The sequence below is a fragment of the Dysidea avara genome, chromosome 4 (genome assembly GCF_963678975.1).
Source record: "Dysidea avara chromosome 4, odDysAvar1.4, whole genome shotgun sequence".
NCBI classification, from domain to species: Eukaryota; Metazoa; Porifera; class Demospongiae; order Dictyoceratida; family Dysideidae; genus Dysidea; species Dysidea avara.
Window position 1 is genome coordinate 27,028,716 of NC_089275.1, and position 11,477 is coordinate 27,040,192.

Below are 11,477 nucleotides of genomic sequence, written 5' to 3' on the forward strand. Positions count from 1 at the left end.
ACTTTTTTGTAATGGGGTGACTTGTTTGTAGCTGAACTACCTACAGGTTGACTTGTTTGTACCTGAACTCTCCACAGGATAATTTGTTTGTATTGGAACTCTCTACAGAGTGACGTATTTGTAAATGAGCTCTCCACAGGTTAACTTGTTGTAGCTGAGCTCTCTACATTATGACTTTTTTGCAGCTGAACTCTCTAGTGAGTGACTTTGTTTGTAGCTGAATGGATATTACAGGGTGAGCTTAACTGCCTACAGGGTGACTTGCTTGTAGCTAAATTCTCTACAGGGTGAATTTTTGTAGCTGAACTGTCAGGTTTGTTTGTACTGTAGCTGAACTCTCACAGGGTGATTTGTTTGTAGCTTAACTCTCTACAGGGTGCCTGTTTGTAGCTGAACTCTACAGGTGACTTCTTTCTAGCTGATTTTTCTACAGGTGGCTTGTTTGTAGCTGAACTCTCCACAGGGTGTTTTGTTTGTAGCTGAGCGCTGTACAGGGTGAAGCTTTGTAGCTGAATACTCTAAAAGGTGATTTGTTTGTAGCTGAGCTCTTACAGAGTGACTTTTTAAAATCGAACACTCTACAGGATGACTAGCTGTGACTGAACTCTGTACAGGGTGCTTGTTTGTAGCTGAACTGTGTATAGGATGACTTGTTTGTAACTGAATTCTTCACAGGGAAATTTGTTTGTAGCTGAGCTCACCACAGGTTGATTTGTTTGTAAATGAGCTCTCTACATTGTGACTTTTTGTAGCTAAACTCTCTACAGGGTGACTTATTTTGTAGCAAACTCTCTACAGGATTGCTTGTTTATAGCTGAAATCTCCACAGGGTGATTTGTTTATAGCTGAGAGTGTTTTTTTGTAGCTGAACTGTCTACTGGGTGGCTTGTTTGTAGCTGAACTCTCCACATGGTGATTTTTTTTGTAGATGAATCCTCTATTGGGTGACTAGATTGTAGCTGAACTCTCTACTGTGTGACTTGCTTGTACTGGGGGACCTTTTTGTAGTTGAACTCTCTACAGGTGACTTGATTTCTCTATAGGGTGGCCAAATACTTCACAGGGCGATTTGTGTATTGCTGAACTCTATTCTGGTTTAACTGAACTCTCTACTTTTTTTTTAACTCTCAGGTGAGCTCTGCACAGGGTGATTTGTTTTTAACTGAATTCTCCACCGGCTGACCTGTTGTGTAGCTGAGCACTGTAATAGAGTTAACCCTTTATTACTGAATGGCTAATATATTGCCAAAAAAATGCATGTTACAGGTGCCCATTATAATGGACCAATAACTCTTTCGTCCTAAGGGCTAAGAAGTTGAAATAACCACCAATTTGTTGAGTAGGCCCAGGCGTTTCTTGTAAAGTTAACGTGAAGCGATAAGAACAAGTATGGGGAACTAACAATACTTATAAACATACAACATGCATCAAAAACAATTGTACCTGTTTAAATTTTGATAATTTTCGTTCTGAGCATCATGCTGTGTTCTACTAAGAATAAAACTGTACCTCACATGATAAGGATTCTAAAAATATACAGTATGATGTAACCGGGGGTTATAACAAGATGGCGGCATCCATCTTTTGTTGCTATGGTGAAGAATAACAATGCACCTTTCTTCACTTCAAAGTGCGTGAGTTATGTGTTTTCTTGTAAGGTTTTTAGATGTTTGGGTAGAAGGGAAAAATGGGTTTCATATGGTATCAGGGACGTAGCCAGGATTTTTTGAAGGGGGGTTCCAGGAGCAGTATAGAGTTACCAGAAGCAGGGGTCTGGGGGCTGTGTCCCCAACTGCTGAGAAACTTTCAATATTTTAATGAATCAAACTCAGCAAATTACTATATTTTTTGCAAAAAGCATATAAGTGCCTTTGGGATGAAGCTATTATAAAACTACCTAGTGGAAACAGACAGCATAACACATAGAGACACATATAGTAATCTGTAAGTGATAATTATCTCAATGATATAGGAACCATGAATCCACTAAATCAAAACATTACAAAATATGCATAGCATAGATTCATTTTACATAACAAATTATTGGAGTTCTATATCTTTATACACTGTACACCAAAGCTATAGCAGTATAAGTCATGCTCAGTTTTGCATTTAATGTTAGAATGCTTGTTAAACTTCACTAATTCCTTAACATATGGATATGGACATTGACATGCATATTTTGTTAGAATATACGTGACTGCTCTATTAGAGTATATGCCTGACTTCTCTATTAGACTATATCTATCTTTTTGACAAGTTTTGAAGAGGGCTCATGTTACCTCTGTAAATCCTTCCCTGAGAAATGAATGCAAGCTTTATCAAATGTGCTTTGCCATACACTATATTATTCACTCATTTTGTCCTGCCACACTAAATGGTATGTTAGGATCCTGCATGTTGTAAACTCAGAAGTCTAAATTTTAGAGGGGGGGATTCCTGAACCTCTCGGAACCCCCCTCCCTTTACCCCTGGGTATATAGCATTCCGTGTTAATTAATGGGTGGGGTCTTCACCAATCTTGCAAAGATCACTCAAGCCATAAAAGTTCATTTCCTAAGGTTTTTCTATAGTTTTATGAAATACCTTCAGTAAGAAAGGGTTAATGTTCTATTAGGGTGACTATACTATTAGAGTATCTCGATCGCACACTCCCAATATGTAGTTTGATTTGCAGTGGCTTTTACTTCAATTCTTCTATACTACTGCAAGGACTTTCTATGATGATTAATCCATCTACATACTGGTTTTCAGCTCACTCTTCTTAGTGGTTTGCCTAGTAGGTGTGAAAATTAATAGTTTTTTTAATTTATGAAACTCGATTGCATTATTGTGATACAGATTGGTTTTGTGTATATATCCATGGTCTTTACATTGATCCTTTCATACCACAAAAAGGCACTCCTATGATGGTTACTCCATCTACACAGCAATTTAAATTCATTTCGTCAAGGGGTTTACCCTGTGAGTGGGACAGAAATTTGATCTTATTTTATGCAAATAATCGGTCATAACTCCTTGATTGTTCATCAGATTCCTACCAAACATGGTACTGAGATTCACGTAAATAGCCATTGTAGTGTGCCAGGTTTCAGCTTGATCAGAGTAGGTGTTTCTATATTATGGCACATTTTGCAAAGTGTGTGAAAAGAAGAACAAAGAAAAAACCTTGAAACTTTGGCCACTTGTACCTTCGAAATGGCTGGGGTGATTTTCTTATGTAGACTACCCTAACTGGTGGGCACTTCTCTAGCAAATTTGGTTCCAATCAGATAAAAGATCACAGAGTTACATAAACACAAAAATTACATTTTCTTTCTTCTTGTCAATATACTCATGGTGTGGTGCATTGGCTTCTTGGGCCTCATGATGCACTGCTGTGTGTCTTGATGTTATGCATGTATTGTGGTTTAGGTGCAAATTATGTAACCCAATTTCAATACTAATAACTAATGACCTAAACTGCCAATATAAAAGTGATACGAGGTTTACATGCACATTTAAACCAAGTTAGTGTAGGAGCTAGTAATTAGTTATACAGGCATTTATTATAAATGTTAGTGAGCGTTAATTGTAGTTTGCACATGCACAGCATTCAATATGTGCTTCCTGGTGTGAACAATATGGCTCGTCATCACATCTAGTCAGTAAGAGTGAACTATCAGGGGTGGATCTATGGTTTTACTATGGTGGGCACACTTGTAGAAGTGACTCCACAGTATGCTTTGCACACTCCACAAAATTATAAAACATGAGCCTTCTAGGGGCATTCCCTCCCTGCAGGAAATTTTGAAAAATTAATGTTCTGAGATTGAATTTGGTGGCAATTTTGACTGTAATCACATAGTGATTTAGTCTGCAACATATTAGTCCCAATAGTAGGAGTGCAATTAATCCCAATTCGCATGGTTTGTTTCTGTAATTGCACTATAAATTAGCATATAATAACAGTATCACAGAATCCTTTTAAATACTACAAAATTTTATGTTGATATTTGCAGTAGCCAATCACAATTGCTGACACATGAAGCCTTTTAAGTGCGACTACAAATGATATAAAGATAAGCCAACCAGATTAAGAAGCCTTTTAAGTGCCAGAAGAATGATGCTATCACTTTTTAGAAGTTAATAAACTTGATAGATGTGTGCTACAAACCATGAAGGCTGATCACTATTACCCTTTTCATGTTCACTTTACATTCAACCCTAGTTAATGCATTCATATAATCTTCTTAACCTGGGTTGAATCTCGAAGTCATAAAATATCATAAGCGAGTTCAACCCTACAAAGCAATAGGGTTCAACCCAGGTTGAACTCGGGTCTGAAAAGTAAAAATGAATTGCAGTTTTTGGTGAATACATAAAGTGCTTAGAAGACAATTATTATTTAATGAATACCATCATCTGATGATTGCTTGTGAACAGAAACTGGGTTGAAAGTGGGGTACTCAATCCTCACTTTTAAGTGGTTGTGTGGAATAGTGTACGTGATTAGTAAGCAATCACACACATTTTCATGAAATTATGGAATAATTGTACTCAAATGTGTGTGATTACCTATATAAATTTGTTGATAGTTGAACACTGGAAATATGAATACTAGTAATTGTTATATATTGAGCTAGAAAACAGAATTTGCTAAGTTTCCTCAATCTTCTGAGATTATATTTAGTGATAATTTTGTAAATTTTATGAAAATTCAATGCAGGAGGCATGAATGCTACTGAATTAGTAGTAACTATAGCATCTATATGAAGTTTTTACCTTTTGAGAATGATTTTGGTGGCAATTTAAGTTTAAAGTTTTATTGAATGCTCAAAATCGAGACTCACGGTAGTAAATCAGAAAGTAAGTAAATCAGAAATGCGGACAGTAAATCAGAAACGTGCACCACAGACAAGAAATGACGTGACCACTACACGTGAGGATTTTACAGGAACGAACATTGTCAAATTTGGCCTGCCTGTAACTCACCCATTACTTAAGCTATCCCTCTGAAACTCTAGAGTTGAACTTATCATGTCACTAGTAACTACCATGCAAGCAGTAAAGAATATCTAATCAAAAACAGCCAAGCTGTAAAAAAAAGTGCGGCCCCTAAAATGGCCAAGGTGAAAAAAGATGTGAAATCCAAGGTGGCGGCCAAGAAATGGCTGTGATGGTAGATTAATGGTTAAAATTTTAATAACGACAATTCAGGTGAATTTTGTGCCAAGACCAAGCGGCACCAAATTCACCTGAATTGTTGTTATTAAAATTTTTACCATTAACCTACCATCACAGCCATTTCTTGGCCGCCACCTTGGATTTCACATCTTTTTTCACCTTGGCCTTTTTAGGGGCCGCACCTTTTTTTACAGCTTGGCTGTTTTTGATTAGATATCACTTCTTTTTGTATTTGTATACCCCAAAGCTGGCCATAGGCTGGCTTTGGGGCTTTTTTAACCTATCCTATTTCTTTACCACAGGAAGAATAAAAAGACAGAGCAGATTTTTAATACTTCAACTGTTTTTGATTTTATCAGTAATTATATAAATATATTTATTACATGTCTATTATTCCCTACTGGATAACTTGTTCACAGCTGATCTTTCTACTAAGGGACTTGAAATGTAGCTAAACTCTCTACAGGTTGATTTGTTTGTAGCTGCACTCTCTACAGGGTGATTTGTTTGTATCTGAACTCTCTACAGGGCGATTTGTTTGTAGCTGATCTCTCTACAGGGTGATTGTTTGTAGCTGATCTCTCTACAGGGTGATTTGGTTGTAGCTGATCTCTCTACAGTGGGTGATTTGTTTGTAACTGAAATCTCTACAGGTTGATTTGTTTGTAGCTGAAGTCTCTACACGGTGTTTTGTTTGTAGCTGATCTCTCTACAGGGTAATTTGTTTGTAGCTGAACTCACTGCAAGATGATTTGTTTGTAGCTGATCTCTCTACAGGGTGATGTGTTTGTAACTGAACTCTCTACAGGGTGATTTGTTTGTAGCTGATCTCTCTACAGGGTGATTGTTTGTAGCTGATCTCTCTACAGGGTGATTTGGTTGTAGCTGATCTCTTTACAGTGGGTGATTTGTTTGTAACTGAAATCTCTACAGGTTGATTTGTTTGTAGCTGAAGTCTCTACACGGTGTTTTGTTTGTAGCTGATCTCTCTACAGGGTAATTTGTTTGTAGCTGAACTCACTTCAAGGTGATTTGTTTGTAGCTGATCTCTTTACAGGGTGATTTGCTTGTAACCGAATTCCCTATATTGTGTCTAGTTTCTAGCTGATCTCTCTACAGGTTGATTTATTTGTAGCTGAACTCTCTACAGGGTGATTGGTTTGTAGCTGAACTCTCTACGGGATTGTTTCTTTGTCACTGAACTCTCTACAAGGTGATTTGCTTCTAGCTGATCTCTGTAGACGGTGACTTCTTCTAGCTGATCTCTCTACAGGGTGACTTGTATAGCTGAACTCTCTACAGGGTGATCTGTTCATAGCTGAACTCTCTACAGGTTGATTTGTTTGTAGCTGAAATCTTTTGTTTCAAACTGATTTCACTGTAGGGTAACTTGTTTGTAGCTGAACTCTCTATAGGATAGTTTCTTTGTAGCTGAACTCTCTGCAGAGTGATTTTTTTTTGTAGCTGAACTCTATATAGGGTGATTTGTATGTACCTGAACTTTTTACAGGGTGACTGCAGGGTGATTTGTTTGTAGTTGATCTTTCTACAGGGTTTCTTTGCAGCTGAGACCTCTACAGGGCAACTTCTTCTAACTGAGCTCTCTCTTGTTTCTATAGCTGTTCTCTCTACAGAGTAACTTGTTTGTATAGCTGAACTCTTTATAGGTGGTTTTTTGGTTGCTGAATTCTCTACACTGTGACTTGTTTGTAGCAAAATTCTCTACAGAGTGACTTGTATGTAGCTGAATTCTCTACAGAGTGACTTACTTGTAGCTGAACATTGTATAAACTATAAAGTGACTTGTCTGTAGCTGAAATCTCTACAGGGTTACTTGTTTGCAGCTGGTCTCTATAGGTTAACTTGTTTGTATAGATGAACTCTCTACAGGGTAGTTTCTTCGTAGCTGAACTCTCTCCACAGTGACTTGTTTGTAGCTGAACTCTCTAGAGAGTGTAGCCAAACTCTCCACAGGGTACATGACTTGTTTATAGCTGAACTCTCTTCAGTGTGACTTATAATGTTCTGATTCTCCTGAATCACTACAGCGATATATCTGTAGCTGAATTCTCTATATGGTGACTTGCTTCTTTGCTGAACTGTCTATAAGATTAACTGTTTGCAGCTGAACTCCCTACAGAATAACTTGCAATGTAATAGAATTCTATAACTACTTACTATAACTAATCTTAGTAACTACTTACTTACTATAACTAATCTTAGTAACTATAACTAATCTTAGTAACTACTTACTCCTGGCCACTGGCACTGGATGCCAGTGGACCTTCAGCATACACTAGATTTTAAGGACCAATGTTTATACTGTATGTATCTTGTATGTATGCTGTAAAGCAATAATAAATAAAATAAATAAATAAAATAATGGAGTAAATAAATTAACTGAATGCTCTATTAGGGTGACTGCAGGGTGACTGCAGTCACCCTGTTCTATTAGAGTATCTCGATCTCGCATAATGGAGTATCTCGATCTCGCAGTCACCCTGTTCTATTAGAGTATCAGTATCTCATGTTCTATTAGAGTATCCCTGTTCTATTAGAGTATCTCGATCTCGCATATGTTACACGTAGTTGGCTTTGGAATCATAACTCAGTGGTTTGTAATCCGATTCTTCTGTACTACTGCAAGGACTTTCTATGATGATTATTCCAGCTACACACGGATTTTCAGCTCACTGCTCTAAGCGGTTTGCCTAGTAGGCGTGAAAACTAATAGTTTTTTTATTCATAAAAATCGATCGCGTAATTGTAACACAGGTTGGGTTTTGTGTCATATCTCAATGGCCTTTAACTGGATTCCTTTCAAACTACAAAAAGGCACTCCTACGATAGTTATTCCATCTACATAGCAATTTTCAGCTCATTCCTTCAAGCGGTTTACCTTGTGGGCGTGACAGACCTTCGACCTTATTTTACGCAAATAATCGGTAATAACTCCGTGAATGTTCATCGGATTCCTACCAAACTTGGTACTGAGATTCGCCTTAATGAGCCCTTTAAGTGTGCCAAATTTCTGCCCGATTGGAGCACGAATTCGTGTTTTATTGCGGATTTTGCAAAGTGTGCGAAAAGAAGTAGAAGAAAAAAACGTAGAAAAAAAACCCTAACTTTGGCCGATCGTATCTCGGAAATGGATGGAGTGATTTTCTTCAAATTTGGAATGTGGACTCCACTACCTAGCCGGCACGTCTGTAGCAACTTTGGTTTGAATCGGATAAGGAGTCTCAGAGCTACAAAGGTGTGTAAATCGCGTTTACTTTCTTCCTGTAAATATACTCACAGTGTGGCGCGCCGGCTTCTTGGGCCGCACGACACACTACCGTGTGTCTTGATCCATGCCGACTGTTTCGAGATCGAGATCGCCGACATCAAAGAGGAGGTTTCATTTTAATTTTTTAATTTTAATTTTATTAGATTTTTTTGCATGCGGTTGGACACTACCGCAGGTGTATGCCTTGCTTACCTTTGTGCATTCCGAGCATTGATTGCCCTGCTATCGTTTCAATATTCTCTCAATCGCTTCAAGATTCACATCTTCAATTTTGCCATACATTATTATCCTACAGTCGTAATTTCAGCACCAAACGAAGTTTCAGTCGTCCTCAGTTTGCGTAGAGACCAAATACAAACCCTTATTGCTGTTTCCACAGTACGCGTTTGACATGTAGGGCAATGTGTCTTTAAACTGTTCTAAAAGTTTCGTTGAGATTGTTACATATGTTTTTGAGAATGACTAGTTTGAAATTGGAATTTAGTTGCCGCCCCAAAATTGGCTTTCTAAGGGCACGGCTTAAGAATTTAAAGAATGATGCAGAGCACAACTGTGGTTACCAGTTTTTGATGAACCGGGCTGTGAATAGTAAGTGTAGCATGTAGCCATAAAAGAAGTGCGCAAAAAACTATGCCATCGTTTGAGGATTGCTAGTTTGAAATTTGAATTTAGTCACCCCCATGTAATTTGCTCTCTAAGGGCGTGGCTTAAATAAATTTAAAAATGACACAGAGCACAACTGCAGTTGCCAGTTGTTGAAACAAGATGTGAATAGCTATGTGCATTTATTTAATGCATGTAGCTAGCCTAAAAGGAAGTGTGCAAAACCACCAACAATTTATAATTGTCACCATGCATTTTATAGTACCCTACACAAAATTATATGGGTACACATGTAGTTACAACAACATACAGAGGACACATAAATACCCAACACTTTTCATGTAAGAATTGTACAATAATGACTGTGATATAACTGCTATGAAAATAATGTCTCCATGCACTTCTCTAGTGACCCACCATGGTGGTAGGTCTCACACGATGGCATATTCATCCAAACACAGATAAGCAATGGGAGTGAGTGCATTGACAATGAATTGGTGTGACTCCATTCGTAGAATCCAGATGAGTGGGTGTGGCTCCAGTGTGTCTAAACAGTTAACACACATTCTTGTTATAAATATGTACTAGAGTTGTAACAGTATCAAGACACACGGTAGTGTGTCGTGCGGCCCAAGAAGCCGGCGCACAACACCCATGAGTATATTGACAGGAAGAAAGAAAACGCAATATTCGCACCTCCGTAGCTCTGTGCCGCCTTGATGAAACAAGACGATTTTTGCTGTGGACATTCCCTCCAACTTCAGCACTCCACATTCCAAATTTGAGCGAAATCGCTTCAAGCGTTCCCAAGATATGCGACTTCAAAAATTGGCTTAGTTTCTTGGTTTTTTTTTCATATATTCTTCCTCTTGTCGCACACTTACAAAAACTGCTATGAAATGCGGACGCCATATTCGATTACCTTGAAATTTAGCACAAAGAAGGGAGGTATAAAGGCGCATCTCGGTACCAACTTTGGCTGGAATACGATACACAGGCAAAGAGTTATGAGCGATTATTCACGAACAATAACACCAATATGTTGTCACGCCTACAGGGTAAACCGCGTATGGGAAGAAGCTGAAAATCGGTGGGTGAATACGTTAACTATTGAATCTCAAACCTTTTGTGGTTTGAAAGAAATCGAGCTAAAAACCAGGAAGATACAATGAAAAAAACAACAGTGTGTAACATTTACGCAATCGAGATTAGCTAATAAAAAACGTAGACTTGTCACGCCTACCAGAAAAACCACTTGGGGTAATGCTTTGAAAATCACTGTACAGATGGAGTAATCATCTTAGAAAGGCTCTTCAATGGTGTAGAAGAATCAGACTTAAAGCCACGGAGTTATAACACGAAATCCAATTTGGTGTAGCAAGTGCGAGATCGAGATACTCTAATAGAGCAGTCACCCTGAAGAGAATTCAAGAGATCAGCTAGAAACAAGTAACCTGTATAGAGATCAGCTAGAAACAAGTCACCCTGTAGAGAGATCAGCTACAAACAATTCGCCCTGTAGAAAGATCAGCTAGAAGAAGTTACCTTGTAGGGAGTTCAACTATGGAAAGCTAGAAGAAATCACCTTGTAGAGTTCAGCTACAAAGAAACCATTGTGTAAAGAACTCGGCTGCAAACAAATCACCTATATACAGAAATCAGAAACAAATCACCCTGTAGAGAGATCAGCTAGAAGTAGAAGTTACTTTGTAGAGAGTTCAGCTACAAAGAAACCATCATGTAGAGAGTTCAGCTGCAAACAAATCACCTGTAGAGAGTTCAGCTACAAACAAATCTCCCTGTAGAGAGATCAGCTAGAAGAAGTTACCTTGTAGAGAGTTCAGCTACAAAGAAACCATTCTGTAAAGAGCTCAGCTGCAAACAAATCACCTATACAGAATTCAGCTACAAACAAATCATCCTGTAGAGAGATAAGCTAGAAAAAGTTACCTTGTAGATATTTCAGCTACAAACAAATCACCCTGTAGAAAGATCAGCTAGAAGAAGTCACCTTGTAGAGAGTTCAGCTACAAAGAAACCACCATGTAGAGAATTCAGCTGCAAACAAATCACCCTGTAAAAGTTTCAGCTACAAACTAATAACCCTGTAGAAAGATCAGCTAGAAGAAGTCATCTTGAAGAGAGTTCAGCTACAAAGAAACCACCATGTAGAGAGTTCAGCTACAAACAAATCGCCTTGTAGAGAGATCAGCTAGAAGAAGTTACCTTGTAGAGAGTTCAGCTACAAAGAAACCATTCTGTAAAGAGCTCAGCTGCAAACAAATCACCTATACAGAATTTAGCTACAAACAAATCACCCTGTAGAGAGATCAACTAGAAGAAATTACCTTGTAGATAATTCAGCTACAAACAATTCACCCTGTATAGAGCTCAGTTAGAAGAAGTTTCCTTGTAGAGA